The sequence below is a fragment of the Gallus gallus genome, chromosome 2 (genome assembly GCF_016699485.2).
Source record: "Gallus gallus isolate bGalGal1 chromosome 2, bGalGal1.mat.broiler.GRCg7b, whole genome shotgun sequence".
NCBI lineage: Eukaryota > Metazoa > Chordata > Aves > Galliformes > Phasianidae > Gallus > Gallus gallus.
In genome coordinates, this window is record NC_052533.1 from 124185402 (window position 1) to 124200671 (window position 15270).

The 15270-nt window shown below is 42.6% G+C and overlaps 1 long non-coding RNA gene across 4 annotated transcripts in view; it reads right to left on the bottom strand.

Moving 5' to 3' along the window:
• LOC101752273 overlaps positions 1–4271 on the bottom strand; it is a 28357-nt gene extending 24086 nt beyond the window's left edge. For all 4 annotated transcript variants that reach the window (XR_006938534.1, XR_006938533.1, XR_006938535.1 and 1 more), the window contains exons 1-2: positions 3626–4271; positions 462–2886 (exon numbers count right to left, since the gene is read on the bottom strand). This is a non-coding gene — a long non-coding RNA (uncharacterized LOC101752273). The remainder of the gene's footprint in view (positions 1–461; positions 2887–3625) is intronic.
• Between the last annotated feature and the right edge of the window lie 10999 nt (positions 4272–15270).

Below are 15270 nucleotides of genomic sequence, written 5' to 3' on the forward strand. Positions count from 1 at the left end.
ATGAATTTGTAAGACTTTCTCTATTACAGATATTAATGAAACATGTGAATAGAATCAAAGAGATGTCCTAAATTGGACACTTAACTCCAGGTGAGATTTTGCTTGTCATAGAATATGTACATAGGCAGATCAGAATGAATGCAGCACTTAAAAAGCAAGATGTACTCCAGTTTTCCAGCAGTGCCCAGTGCCAGGACAAGAGGCCATGGCACAAAGTGCAGCACAGGGGCTCCCTCTGAGCACCAGGCAGCACTGCTGTGCTGTGTGGTGCTGGAGCACTGGCACAGGTTGCCCAGAGGCTGTGGGGTCTCCTCCTTGGAGACCTTCAGAAGCCACATGGCCATGGGCCTGGGCCCCCTGCTCTGGGTGTCCCTGCTGGAGCAGGGGTAGGCCTGAGGGATCCGGAGTGCCCTGCCAGCCTCAGCCATCCTGGGGTTCCATGATATTATTGTACGAATTACCGCCAGTTTGTGTGATCCAACACAGACTGCTAGCACTACGTGGTGATCTTCAAGCTCTCATTTTTGTTGATTCCAAGGGTAAAGAGACATGTTTATCAAAGTTCACTTTCCATTTTTCTTTATTTCTTTGAGCTAACAACAGATAACTCTACCTGTAAAATGGAAGAACACAATTCATAGAACTGTCAGCAAGGTATTGCTCCAGCACATTTCTCTAACATCAGTGTTAAATGCCACGCATTGTAAAAGTTCTTCCTCAACTCACTGAACTGTGAAAACGGTTTGAAAGCAAACCTTGAAATTTTGCTTGCATAACCTTCCTCCTTATAATTGAATGTGCCATCTCTTTTTGGAGACAACAATTGTACATCAAAGTTCTGAAACAAAGGCAAGTGCAAAAGAAAAAAAATCAATGACAAAATAATTCTTATTGACAGCTTCATGTACATCTTAATTCCCTTAATTCATTTTAGGTTTATTTTTCCATTTTTTAGGGATTCATATTCAGAAAATAATTTTAAGTTTTAATTCCACAGGAAGTATATCTAACATACATAATCCTCAAATATGCAGCTATTCTATCAGGAGAGATATCAGTGAGTGGTATCAAGCGTGGTCCGGTCCAGTCCGGTCTAGTCCAGCCTTGGATATCCTATGCCTCCACGAGTCTGTGTTTAATTCTGCGTGGGTGGTTTGTCCCATTAGTTAGTTAATTTAGTTCCATGTGTGAAATCTCACAGTAGGAAACGTGTCATGCCAAGTATTCATCCTCTGTTCTCTCAGGCCTTGATACTCAGATGGGATAAAACCAAATGCAAAGTCAGCACAGTCCCACTGGAGTTAGAGAAAGAAAAGTCTTTTGCTCTCCTGTGTAAAAACTGGAGTATAATTCATTCTTATTTTAAACACCCCCCAAAGGCTTATTCCAGAATATGAAAAAAGAAGCTACCAAGTTCCCTGCCTCTCAGTATGTCTTAAATTGACCCATATATCACAAACCCTGAGGAAAACTTGTAACACTTGCACCTGAAGAGTTTTCTTACAGACTGGAGCTGCTTTAACAGGTTGTATGGCCTTCAGTTTAAAGAGATTGTACTGAAACGATCAGATAAGAATATATCCGTACCAACATCCTGATACCAGGACTGCCAGGAGGCAGTGAGCTGGAAAAACGTTTTTCATTCTGCAACATCCAGAAAGTATTTAAAAAGATGCATGACCTTTAATTACGAGAAAACAAATCAGGTTTGAATGTACTACACGGAAGTCCAAGTATTTTCAGTCTGAAAATCAGAAGACCAAAGATCTATGGACCCATCTACTCTGAAAATCTGCAGGAACAAAAAAAATCCATTATAGGTTCAGAGTTTGAGAGAAACAACAGATCTCTGAATCACTACATGAAAGAAGTTCATGTTTTGACCTAGATCTGACTATGAAAGTTGAACCAGTGTCTATATGTGTTGTTTTTTTTTCTCTTAACTTGCCTGACTTACCTTGATACAAATGCATCTCGCTTTGTCATTGAGCTGCCTAATCCCTCTCTATCTGTGAAAATCTACTGTGATTTCCTCTTGAGCCTTCTTGATTTAGACTCCCAGAGGATTATAAGAGATAACAAAAGAAGCTGTCACATTCCCTGTTTGTCCCCTGGATAACCATTACACTGGGGCACTGAGAGGACTTTGCAACACCAGACATTACTGTTCCATAGAAGGAGATAATAAATAAATAAATACAACAAGTTTCATGTTTTCTTTTTCCCCTGTGTTGCCAGGAATTTATAGAGTCCATTACAAGCATTGTGGTAGCAATGGTAATGGGAGGAAGGTTGGACTAGATGATCTTGTAGGTCTTTTCCAACCTTGTGATTCTGTGATTCTATGATTCACTCAAACTTTTACATACAGAGAATATAGAGAAATATCATGTTGCAATAATGATCAGAGCTCCTTCATCCTCATCCATCCACATACTTACAGGCATTTTGGTTCCCGACTCAAAAAACATTTGAGGAAGATGTAGGAAACTAGACACTTTTGATGGTCTGAGCCTTGGGCTCTTACTGCTTTTTATACAAAACAAGGTATTTTCATAATTAGCATTTTCACCTCATTTTTTTTTTTTAAATGAATACCAGGATGGAAACACTTAGTCTCCAGGTGCAACCATTTAAAAAACTATCCCTTCTCTCAACCACCTGGAATATCCATTCTGAAAGGTACTCACAGATATTTGGACTTGAAAGCCACCAACAGTTACCAAAAGCAGGACAGAGGCAGTACTTTGTTTCACTCTCTGCCAAGCATCTCCATTTCTGACTTTTGTCTTAAGAACACTTCAATGGCCTCAGTGAAATTCATGCTGGCTGGCCCATGCAAACAGTGAAGCTGTAGTTGCTGGAGTTTCACAACATTCATTGCAACTGAAGAGACATAGCGCATGAAAAAAGGATTATGAAGTCATATCTTGAAGCAAAGGACTAGGGATAAAAGTTGTCTTCCTAAAGACTGAACTTGAACAGAAGTTAAATCATTCACATGAAGAAAATGTGAAATATCTGAAGGACACTGAAGTTCTACAGTGAGTTAACTTATTCATGGGTAAGAATTTTGAGGGAGTAAGTGCAATGAATTTGTACTTAAGATCTGATATGGTGGTATAATTCACAAAGTAATAAACACAGTCATATATAAAAGCAAGATGCTGTAAAGGCTTGGTATTGACTTAACCTACAACAGTTTAAATCAGAAGTGATGAAAGCAACCTCGAAAGAAAAATCAGAGCAGTTTATTTTGTTGACTTTGCTGGGAAGGGCTCTCACAGTCCTATCCAGAACTTTAGGAAGGGAATCTAGAGTTAAGATAACAACTAAATAAATAAATTCCAGGCTAAACCAAGGCCTATCAGTGAAGATAAATTCTGAGCTGAGATTCAATACCGCCTTGCTAATGGTCAGAGAAACTGCTGTGGTTTGAATACAGACAATAAACCCAACAGTAACTAAGGTTGCATCTGTACAGGTAAATCAAACAGTTCTAAGAAAAATTCCCAGGCAGCAGAAATCAATTTTCAGTGGTTTCTGAGCCCCTAAGGTTATTTTGACTTGGATCAACAAGGACCTTCACAGACAACACAGGGATACAAATCAGGAGGTAGCTTACATAGTGAATATTCTCTGCAGGCAGTTTGGAAGCAGGCATCCTTTATTGGAGATCGAACAAGTCCGGCAGTTGGACATGGGCTATTCTGGGTCATTTGGTCTCAGTGCAGGAGGATATTCCCAGACATGTTGAGATTACAAATACTGACATAGCCAAATGTTCCAGGCTGTAGGCACTTGAAGCTAAAACTATTACAAGAATGCAAACTGCAGAGCTTTAAGAGTGGTTGACAAACACAAGCAGCATACGAACTGATAAATTGTCCATGCAGATGGAGGAGCTCTGAGAGATTCCAGAAAGTGTTTTCTGCCACAAGAACAATTCCTTGTGTAACCACACATTTAGCTACAACTTCTTATTTTGTCACTCCAGCAACTTAAGAACCAGCAGACTAAGACTGCATTGTTGGAAATAGAAAATGACTAAAAGAGAGATTTAGTTCTTATCATGTTAAGGAAAAGTATTGCAATCCTCTAAGCAAGTGCTTACAAAAGTATAATTTTTGTTGAATAATTATGTTACTATTCCTACTGCTCTCATTACATCTGAGAGTTTCTGTCCCACGTCTGTTTAACTCTTGGGCAGTTTCTGAGTGACTGCAGTCTGAGCACATGAAAGAATTGGTTGCCAAGCTAGCAGTATAGCTGTAGCAGCAAAGTTTCAGGAAAATTTGCTCTGTTAGGGATATTTAGAGTTCAGAGCTTGCAATTTAGACTTGAGACTAGTTAAACACAAACAGCACAGTGCATTTACTTAGAACATTAAAGAGCTCCTGCTTATAATGGCAAAGCCTAATATTTGGGCTCACTGAAGACCTTCATAAGTGCCTTGTGAACAGTAAAGACAGGGTTCAGGAATGTAGGTAGAAATTAAGTTGAATCAATCTAGATCAAAGAGGGAAAAGGAGTTGTTTTATTTCCAGTTTCATGTTCACCCTGGGCAGTCACCAACTGAGCCCAGAAACATGAAATCATCGCTTTGATAGTGATTACTGAGCTTATTCTCCAGATCTTGAAGCTCCAGACAGCAAGGGATGGGACTTGTTGGATCAGATGTGTGTCATGTCTAGCATGCATGAGCCAGGTTGCCACAAGCTCCTTTGGCAGTACTGTAGAGAGCCAGAAGCTGTTTGCTTACAGCAGGAAGAGCTCTGGGACTTCTTCATTCCATCCCGAGGAAGACATTTTCATCTGATCAGACAAATTGCACCTTAATTTCCATCAACTCAACTGGGAACCCAAACAACCAGAGCATAAAGGAAGGTGAGCTCAGCCACAGCAACTGGCTGGAGGGCCACTGCAGCGAGTGCCCAGAGAATGCCAACATATGTACATGAGCTCAACTGAGCTTGATGCCGCCAGTCAGGTAACAAGGGCATACTTTATGCTAATCAGAAGGAAAGTAAAGGTTTGGTAGATCGTGCCTCTGCGCAGACCTGGTTTAACTGGGACTGATCTGAAGGTTCAAACTTGCAGTCCCAAGAGGCATCTGACTGGTAGATCTGTGCTCATGAGGGTTTCAGGCTACTCTACCTATCATTTTGGCAGTAGAAGATGTAGGAACCTCATGCAGTTTCAAACATTTGGAAAATAAGTAATATTCACATTTCATCAGAGAGGCTGGGGCAGCTGATTGTTCCCTTTATATACCTGTGGCTATTTCAGACAATAGTGCAGTGTGAGAGGCAATGCTGCTATCAGTAAATGTATTCTGCTTTACACATGGCTGACATTACTCATTATGTGCTTCTTGTGTCACAGCCAAAACTCCGGATGCTTTGGTTTGCAGAAAGTCAACAAAACATGGAAGCACGAAGCTTCAAGGCTTCTGAAACACCCAGCGCTTATTAAATCTGCCTGTGGGTTGTCATTTAGGAAGACTGCATTATGCTGTGAGGGAAAACAAGCTAAGGAAGGCAGATGCTTTAACAGCTACTAATTGGAATCTAATTACTCTTTCAATTACCTTTCCTCACCACCCAGTCCCCAAGCCAGCTACTGACAGCCATCAGCTGTCTGCTGGCACTTCATCCAGCACAAGCTGCATTGGGTGTGAAGCCAGACAAGACACTGCTACCCAGCATCAGCAGCACGCCTCAAAGTGCAGCAGGAAGGCAGTGTTGAATATTTCATAGCACACTTAGAAATGGCATCTCATTTTTTGGATACAGCTACGGTATGCCTGCAGGATTCCAGTGCATAGCTGTAGACCTCCCCCATCCTTTTACTTGCATTCAAGCTATACTTCCATCATCATACCCTTCCTAATTTCAATTCCTGAGAAGGATTCTTGCACAGCGGAGGAATGAAAACTAAACACAGCCCTTACACCTCCAGGGAGGTTTCTCTGTATATTCCAAGGAATGGAAATCTCCATCATCACCATGGAGAGCCCTGTACAACCCGGTTATGGGTTCCACCATTGCAGCCAAGCCTGGAGGTGTCAGGCAGCCACAGGGCCCCTGTGCAGTCTGTCTGTACCTACCTGCACCACAAGCAAGCTGCGCTGCCACAGCCCCAGCGCACACAAAAACTGAAACCATTTCTATTTACAGATGAGGAACAGAGCACAGAGACACTTCCCCCAGACCACAGGGGACTCATACTCAGATTTCCTGCTCCCCATACAGTGCCGTTGCCACAGGTCAGCTCTTCCTTCCTGCTTTTCTGTTTTTACACACATCTTAGGTTTGTGGTGACCTGAATTTTGTAAACCCACCATGCAGTGAGACTGTTTGAGGTGCAGAGAGTATGTCAGCAGGAGAACTTGTATCTGTGTGTGGCTTTATTTTCTGTGAGAGTCATTGTGGGGACAGCACCACTGAGCTGAGATTGCAGCAACACTGCTGCAGCCCACACAGCTTTCCCACAGCAGCTGCCAGAGGAGACTGCTTTCCTCACTCAGCACAGCACATGGTGCAGTGCAGTAAGCTCTTCCATCAGTGGTTTGGCCGAACTCTGAGCCAGATCTGCCCTTTGCAAGCAGAAGCAAAGCAGGACCAGCAGGGCTCCAGGCTGAGAAGCCTTTAAAAGGCTCCCAGGTAGAGTCAGTGTTAGCTGGTGAACCCATCCCACGTGCAGCTTGGAGGTCTTCATCCTCTTTAAGAGAAGAAGGGTTGAATTGCATGGACATAGGCTGTTTCTTGACACCATGTCTCAGTGCCACACAGCCCTGACTCATATCGCTCCTCTTTATATAGCATTGGCCTTTCAGTACCTAAAGGGAGTCTATAAGAAAGAGGGGGACAGACTCTTTAGCAGGGTCTGTTGTGATAGGACAAATGGAGATGGTTTTCAAACTTAAAGAGGGTATAATGAGGAACTGGAACAGGCTGCCCACAGAGGTGGTGGAAGCCCCATCCCTGGAGACATTCAAGATCAGGCTGGATGGGGTTCTGAGCAACCTGATGTAGCTGTAGATGTCCCTTTTCATTGCAGGGGAGTTGGACCAGATGGCCTTTAAAGGTCCCTTCCAACTCAAACCATTCTGTGATTCTGTGGTAAAAATAAATCATTAGCAAAAGAGATCAAAGAGAGGAAAAATCTTTTGCTGTGATTCTCTCTGCTTCTTTCATTTGCCACAGCCCACAAGGATCCTATAATCAATAACCATCAGGTTTCCTGTGCAAATCCCTGCCTGAGAAGAGGTGGGCAGGAGATTACAGGCTGTGGGGCTGAGCTCCCCTCCTGACCGCACCGATCGATCTTGGGGCTGCGTGCCGTTAATGAGCTGAACTGTTAATCAACACCAGGAAGCTCCTAATAGGACCCAGAGGTGTTTTTATTTGTTTGATTGGTTGGTTGTGTTAGTTTTTACTGTGTTTTCGTTGTTGCTGTTTAACTCCAAAGAGACATCATTAGCGCTATGAGCAGAAATGGGTCAAGTTAACAGAATACAAAGCAGTTTTCTACCCCAAAGCATCCTTCTGAAAGGAAAAAACATGGTCAGCCTTGCATCCGTTCTCTTATTGAGGACAAATGTGGGGTATGTTGCAGATGCTCAGGTCTTTGCATTTCTGCTGCTGTGAGTGAAAAGCTGGACCGAGAGCATTGCGCAGGCAGAAGGAACTGCAAAGGAGCAGCAGCTTCTCAGGGGAGAGAAAAGCAGGTCCCGCTGCCCTGGGAGTCTCAGTGATTCCTAATGCCCTGAAATCCCAGCCCATTTCCAGAAATAAATGGATAAATAAATAAAAATCTGCAGCAAGTATTGGCCTTGTCAACACAAGGAGTCCATTCTGAGAGTAGGAAATGGGGGAAGGGAGAAAGTTGGTTGGAATGAGAGCTGCATGAAAGGCTGCCAGTCTGCCCAAAGGAACCTGCCCTCCTACCCAGAAACATCCCTATATTTTTAGCAAAGCATTTTTTCCTTCACTCTGACCTCAACTACTATACTGTTCCTCGAGATGTGGATACAAGCATCTGTGTTCTGTAGCTCATGGTGAACAAACATACCTTTTTATTATTTCTTATGCAGCTTTTCTCCACTTAATTTTATTCTGATTATTGAAGGGGCAGTATTTCAATATTGAAAGGATTAAAACATTTCATCTAATCTAACTTTTAACACAAGACTTTTCTCTGGGGGATATTACACTGCTTTAAAAGCCATCGTTCTGCAAAAATGCATGAGCTTACTTTACTGCACATACCTATGTGCTCGGCTCAGGCCTTAATTATGGCAAGTCAAAACCCTGACATTTTCCAGAGGTATTGCTGGGAACATCGCCCCCATACTGAAGGGAGAGGAAGGGCAAAGGGAGGGACAGCTGTTTCTATTCCTTTATTCTTTTTGTGATAAATATTTATATCAACGACATAGTTGTTGAATTTATTTACAGCCTCTGCAGCACTGGCACAGGTTGCCCAAGGAGGCTGTGGATGCCCCATCCCTGGAGGCATTCAAGGCCAGGCTGGATGCAGCTCTCGGCAGCCTGGTCTGGTGGTTGGCGACCCTGCACATAGCAGGGGGGTTGAAACTGGATGATCGTTTTCAACCCAGGCCATTCTATGATTCTATGATATGATTCTATGTTTTAATCAATTTTCCTGTATCCTAATAGATCTGTCAGATCTAAACTTCTTGAACACATGGAGAACGCATGGAAAATGAAGGGGTTTTGGGTAGGCAGAACCAGGAGAGGATGCGGATACAGCGGAGGAATTCTCTCTTGTGCCACAATTCTGTATATTTAATACACTATTTTTTTTTATCCAAGGATATTTCTGAAGCCTTTAAATGCAAGCTAGAGATGTAATGCATTTATATATGACTACGTTGATGAAGTAATCTTAAACATATATTATTGAATTTTACTTAAGTCATAAAATACAACTGGTTTTGCTTTTATCTGCTCTATTTCCATTACAATGAGATCATCAAACTAGTTGGGCACCATCAGTATTTTAATTATTAAATCCTCAAACTGTTAAATATACATCAGAGGACACAAATCCAAACCTAACACAGAGTGCTTGGAATCCATGTAAAATTAATATTGTAAGAATACTGACAGAAGATAATAAAGCATTCTACTGTCTCACTGCAAAATTTCAGCCTTTCTAAATAGCAGTTGAAGACTGATGTTGCACGCTGCAGTCTGCTGCAAAGAACGATACCCACATGGAATAAAACTTTATCCCAAGACAACCTTTGCTAGCTAATGGTATTGCCTCCAACAGCAAGTGCTTCCCCCCTTGCTGTGAATCAGAGTAATGTGCAGGGGGGTGGGTAAAATCGTGGTGCTGCCAAGTACAATTGCAAAGCCTGATTTAGCAGTATTTCTTCCTGGTGTTCCTCCCTTCACAGACAGCATCTCAAAGCAGTCCCAGGGCCAGAGTTTCAGGCTGATTTTGTGAGGACAGGAATCTCAGAAGAGGTTTATGACTTCCAGGCTGTGCACACAGGCACAGAGTCCCACAGATCTTTTGTGCAAAATTGCTATACAGATTAAAGTTGCACTGCTGCTAAGTTTCCTTGGTCAGATCAAGAAGAAATGTACTTTGAAGTCCAAAATGCCTGCGTGCCTGAGATCACAAGGCTGTTAGCCTATTTAATCTGCAGCCGTGTATGTGAACAACTCATTTCTTAACCTCTTTGTTCCACCACTCCTCTCTCTTCCTGCATATGGTACAAACAGTACAAGCAAAATGTGTCAGCCCTACCTTCAAGATCATCTCAGACATATGCTGAGAGATCTCTAGAGCCAAGTGAGACCATATATAGCAAGCAGCGCTTCTGCTTTGCATTATGCTACAGCCCACATGATTTGGCTTGGGCAACTTAAGATGCTCCCGAGGAGCAGGTCTGGTTCACAGTCCAGTGTTTCAGTACAAGGAAAGGATGTCTGACATCCACTGCTTGTGACCGATATTAAATTAAATATAAGATAAATTAAATATTTTCAGCTGGTTCTGCAGTTTGCATTTAAATGACGTCCAGGTACATCAGGGTTTGGCAAAGTTCCAAGGAAGGTCTATCAAATTTTAATTTTCCTTTCCCAATCTAGTGGTGAGCGTGCCTGAGGCAACCCAGCAAGAGACTGTCCTTCTCAAAGAGACACGGACTCTTTTATCACAGCATCTTGATTCAGCATAAGCAAAGATTCCCCAGTCTTTTCAAGTCCAGAAATCAGTGGGAATCAGAAGCTGCTACTCTGTAGAAGATGCCGTAACACTCCTGCCAGACTCTCTTGTGCCTCACCGAGATGGAGGAATACAGCAGGTCAGAGGACAAAGACATGGATCACTTCTCTGATGTTCTGGTGAACACCCCCCAGAAAACAGTGCTTTGAAGACCTGTGGTACACAGCTCCTCAACAGGGTAGGAAAAAATGACTCTGAGTATCTAACACTGATTATGCATAACAGGACTTTCAGTATCCTTTGAGATCTATTTATTATTATTATTATTTAAGTTCAAGATTTCAATATTTTCCCCTTGTGCTGGCAGAATTACCATTGCCCTGCCATTGTTAAACTTCCTCTACCTCTAAACAGTTTTCCAGATGAAACAGTTGCTGGGGCTGAACAGGTCTACAAATGCCTCGCAGTAACTTTGCACTATTTAAAATATGTATTCGCAAATGTTTAGACATTTGCATTAATTGTCATTACTGTAGACATTATTAAAAGCATGCTGTTCTGAAAAGCTAATATTCTGATACTGCTTTCACCATATCTTACTTTTAACTGATGCTGCTTTTAAAAAGAACAACCCAATAAATTCAATGGAATTTACAAGAAAATTTAGAAATGAAATAACATGGTATGATTACTTTTCTTTTAAGCAGCTCGAAAATTCAAGGTTTGGGGGCACATCTGAGCACTTACTCCACAAAATGGCTAAAATGTATATTCAGTAGCAGCATAAAAAACCAAATGAGTCTGAGATGTCACTTGGGATTTTGCACTCCTCTTAGTTCTCTCACTGTAACTCAGCCAGGTCAGTGCTGGAGATTCCTTTCTCCTCATCTAAGCCCTTCCACAAATAACTGCTTTGCAATGGAAATAAGTGAACAAAATAAGTGACAAACAAAACTGAGGAATTGTGTGTTTCTCTGACTTGCAATGCTGCGTGTATGAATGTGACCTTCTGAGCTTGTGGTGTCAGCCCAGCCACATGTCCCCAGCACAGCACCAGATGCCCACAGGGATGATCCCCATGGCAGTGTCCTCCCTCGCTTGCACACCTCCCACCCTGCAGACTGTGAATCGCTGTCTTAAGCTACCCCATGGGGACAGAGAGGACAGAGCCAGGCTCCTGCTGGATGTGCTTAGAGATAGGAGAGGAAACGGCCACAAACTGCAACGTGAGAAATCCCAATGCAGCATAAGGAAAAATTCTTTCGCTATAAGGGTGGTCTGTACTGGGTCAGGTCAGCCAGGTTTGTGGTTTCTCCAGCCCTGAAGATACTGAGGCCTCAACTGGATGTGGCAATGGGCACCCTGATCGAGCTGGACTTGACCTGTGCAGGGGCTGGGCTGTGTGGCCTCCAGCAGTCCTTTCCAATCTTCAGTACTCTACAATGCAACAACCCACAAAAACGCTGGATCCTCAGCAGACCAATGTGGTCTCATTTGAGATAGAAGTTTCCAGCTTGGATGAGACGCTTAAATATTAGATGAATTAGGTTTTTAGGAGGAAATCCAGCTTTTCAGCAAGCGCAATCACATTTTCCATCTGTATAGGGCATCCAAAGATACCTGAAATAATATAAATATCATTAAGGTTGATGATATTCATCAGAAAGTACAGGTGCACTCCCAGTGGCAGAACCAACCTTGTTTTATTCACGATCCAAGCTGATAACAGGCACAGAGGAGAGGAAACTGCAACTACCCATGTGCCTGATCCCAAGGCATAGGACTGGCCAACATGCAGTCAGCACAGAGTGCAGGAAGAAGCAGCCAGGTACTTCAGTACTACAGGCAGTCCCAAAAAACAGAATCCCCAAAGACTTTTCCCTGAGAGAATATAAGCCACGTCATATAAAACTAGCTACACATCAACTACATGGCTATCTTTCCTTTACTACTCAACAGAGCAGATATAGTGCAGAAAAATAGAAAATCTGTACTAAACATTCCTGCCACTCATAAAGGGAAATTCTTGTCTTGCTTCTGGGTTAATATTCAATAATCTTTATGAGTCGGCATTTTCTGCATTTCAGTGCAATTTCAGGCCTTCTTAAGATTAACTTGTTAATACATTCTTCTGTAACTCCCTCTCCTTTTTCTGCTTGGCTTTTAACAAGCGAAAAGTGTTTTTTTAAAGAAAATACATTTAATCTATTCTCAGAGGAATGACTCATTGAAAAGGGGCGAATAACCTTGTCTAATTATAGCTGCCAGGATTTTACCTCCTGGTAAGCATACTAATACTCTTTCACTAATTGCAACTTTTCCCCTCCTCCTTTAAGTTTTCGATTCCAGTTCCCAAATTGCTTCTTTATGGAAAGATTTTGAGAACTCATTACCACAAGACTGGTTTCCCCAGTGTGAACGCTGGGGGCTTTGGGGAGTTCAGCTCTCTTCTTCCAGACTGTGCCATTTTCCCACCTCAAAGTTTGTTTGAAAGAAACAGTTCTACCAGCATAACCACCTTCTCTAGGGACGCACTATTTCCAAGAAGAGGCATCTTTCATTAGGCTGACAGATGGAGCTGGAAAAAAGACAGATTCCTCAGCTTGAAGAATCCAGCCACACACACACAAAAAAAGACCTGATCATATATTGAGCCTTCTGTTGGCTTGGCAGCAAACTCATTGGTAACTGTACAGCATCTGGTGAACTACTGCAGTGAGGTGTAGGGGTGTCCCCCTCAGTAGGGGGACAATAAATCCAGTGAAACAGTTCAGCTCACTATCCCAAAACACCAAATAACTGCAGTCTTACCAAAACCAGTGCAAGACAAACACATCATGTTGCAACTGCACAAAACACAGCAGTTCCACTGGTAGAGTACTACTTTCTGTGACGTTGGTTGCATGCGCATGTGTGAGTATCGTTCCCATAGTCCTCAAACCCTAAAACTCAGTGCAACATTAAGATGCCTGGAAGTCCAATAGAATTCACAGCACAAGCTGTAAGTGCAAGTACCCTCCTGGCTACCACAGAACCACACCCCAGCAAGCTCCACAGAGGGAGAGCACACATCCTGTACTTCAATTTTCATCTGTCAGAGAATATAAAGGATCTTCATTTCTTGACAGAACAGAATGGAGTTTATGATTCCTGTGGAAAGTGGGTTGGAGATAGGTTGTGTGGTTTGTGTGTTTTGTGGTTTGTTTTGTTGTTGTTGGTTGTTTGTTTTTAAGAGCAACCTCTGGATTCTCCCTGCGTTTCTGGCTAGAGGAAAAGGAAGCAGCAAGCTCACAGCTTTCCCTCCACCAGCTTCACAAAGTTGAGCAATGCAAAAAAAAAAAGTCAGACAAATCACCTACCACAGACTTCTGCTAAGATATCAAAAGGGGAGCAACAAAAGTTTCTCTGCCCTTCAAATGAGAACTATCCATTGCTACTGGCTTGGGTTTTGCTAGCCAAGGTGGTAAGACAGACGTTGGTATCAGAGGGATGCAGTCAGCAGCTCTCCAGAAGCCAACGTGCTGAAGCCATCAAGCTGTTTTAGGGATGCTGTTTCCAGTAGCTGTGAAAGACATCTGAAAGTCATGCTATGTCAAGGATCAAAACAATCCTCACTATATTCCTATCACTGCCACTTCAGCATTATTTGCTTCCAATTGTTAAAAAAAAAATTAAAAAATTCCAACAAAACCCCCACCCCTTTACCACTTGGGTATCTCATCTGGTGCTGAAGGAAATTGCTACTCCCTCACAGAAATCGGAGTCAAAAAGAATTCATTAGTCTGCTGCCTCACCACCTACCATTTCTCACATTTAATGGAGAACACTTGCAATCAAATTTCTAAGGCAGTGAACAAAAAACTTGCAGTTTTTGTTCACAGGCTTTCCCTTCCTTCCTCCCACCCACGGCCTTGAAGGGAGCAGCTACAGCTGACTGGGAACAGGGACCCAGCAGGCAGAGCGATGCAGCTTGCTGTACGCGGGCACCCACCTGGGCCAGGTGCCCTTGCATTCACATCGTTTACCACATCCAAGTTCACACCTCAGCTGATCTTGAGATGTTACTGGGACAAATTAAGCTGCTCTAATTAGAGAAATATAACTGAAACGTCAAAGCAAAATACAAACTGGACTTGCCATTCTGGCCTGAAGATGTAGGCTTTACAGCCGCTTCACTCATTCACCTTGAGTCGCCCAAGCTTACCTGTGTTACATCTAGGCAAAATTCTCTTGTATCCCCCCAAAAATGGAACCCAATACTTTTGTCCCACGATCAGCACAGTTCAAATCCTTTTTTTTGCTCTTGCTATTAACTCTTTTTTTATAAAGCAGAAAAAATAATAAACAAAAATACCTGCCTCAGAAATCTACTCGACTAATTTCTCCGACAATGTATCTGAATAATGAGAAGGAAAAAGATGGCTCGCTCACCACAGCTAATCTGCCCTGATCGTTTTCCAAATTAATCAAGAGCACAGACAACCAATTACATGTTAGTCATATGACCACGAAGAAGGACTTAGCTTACAGTAGTGAATGCAACACTTGATTAAAATCTCGTTTTAAATTTAGCAATAGATTAACTTAATGAAAGAGGAAAGGGACAGAAGGACCAAAGCAGTTGTACTCAAGTTACTTCTACTTATCACTAGCAAATTAACATAAATTAAAAATAAATTGATACAGCAGAATAGTATGCGAGTGCTAATGTCCATGAAGAGAGGTTGTGTGCTGGGCCTCTCTCATGCTGTCTGGCAGACCACTAACCCTGTGGGACTGGAGAGGACAGGGATAGCTGCCTTCTGCTGCAGCTGCGTGCTATGCATCAGGGCTAGAATTCCCATCAGCTTCTACTCTGCACTCCATTTCCTGTTTTCTCCAGTTCAAAGCATCTTAATGTGCGGACGGGACTGGTACCAATCTTGAATTTACTATGAGGCTGCCTGGCACAGAGCTACTGCAGCTGTTGGCTCCTGTCATTAAGAATGACCTCAGAGCGACTGAGTGTTTCATCTTCAGCATCACATCCCAGGTTATTTTCATGGCCGCTAACTATTCCCAAAA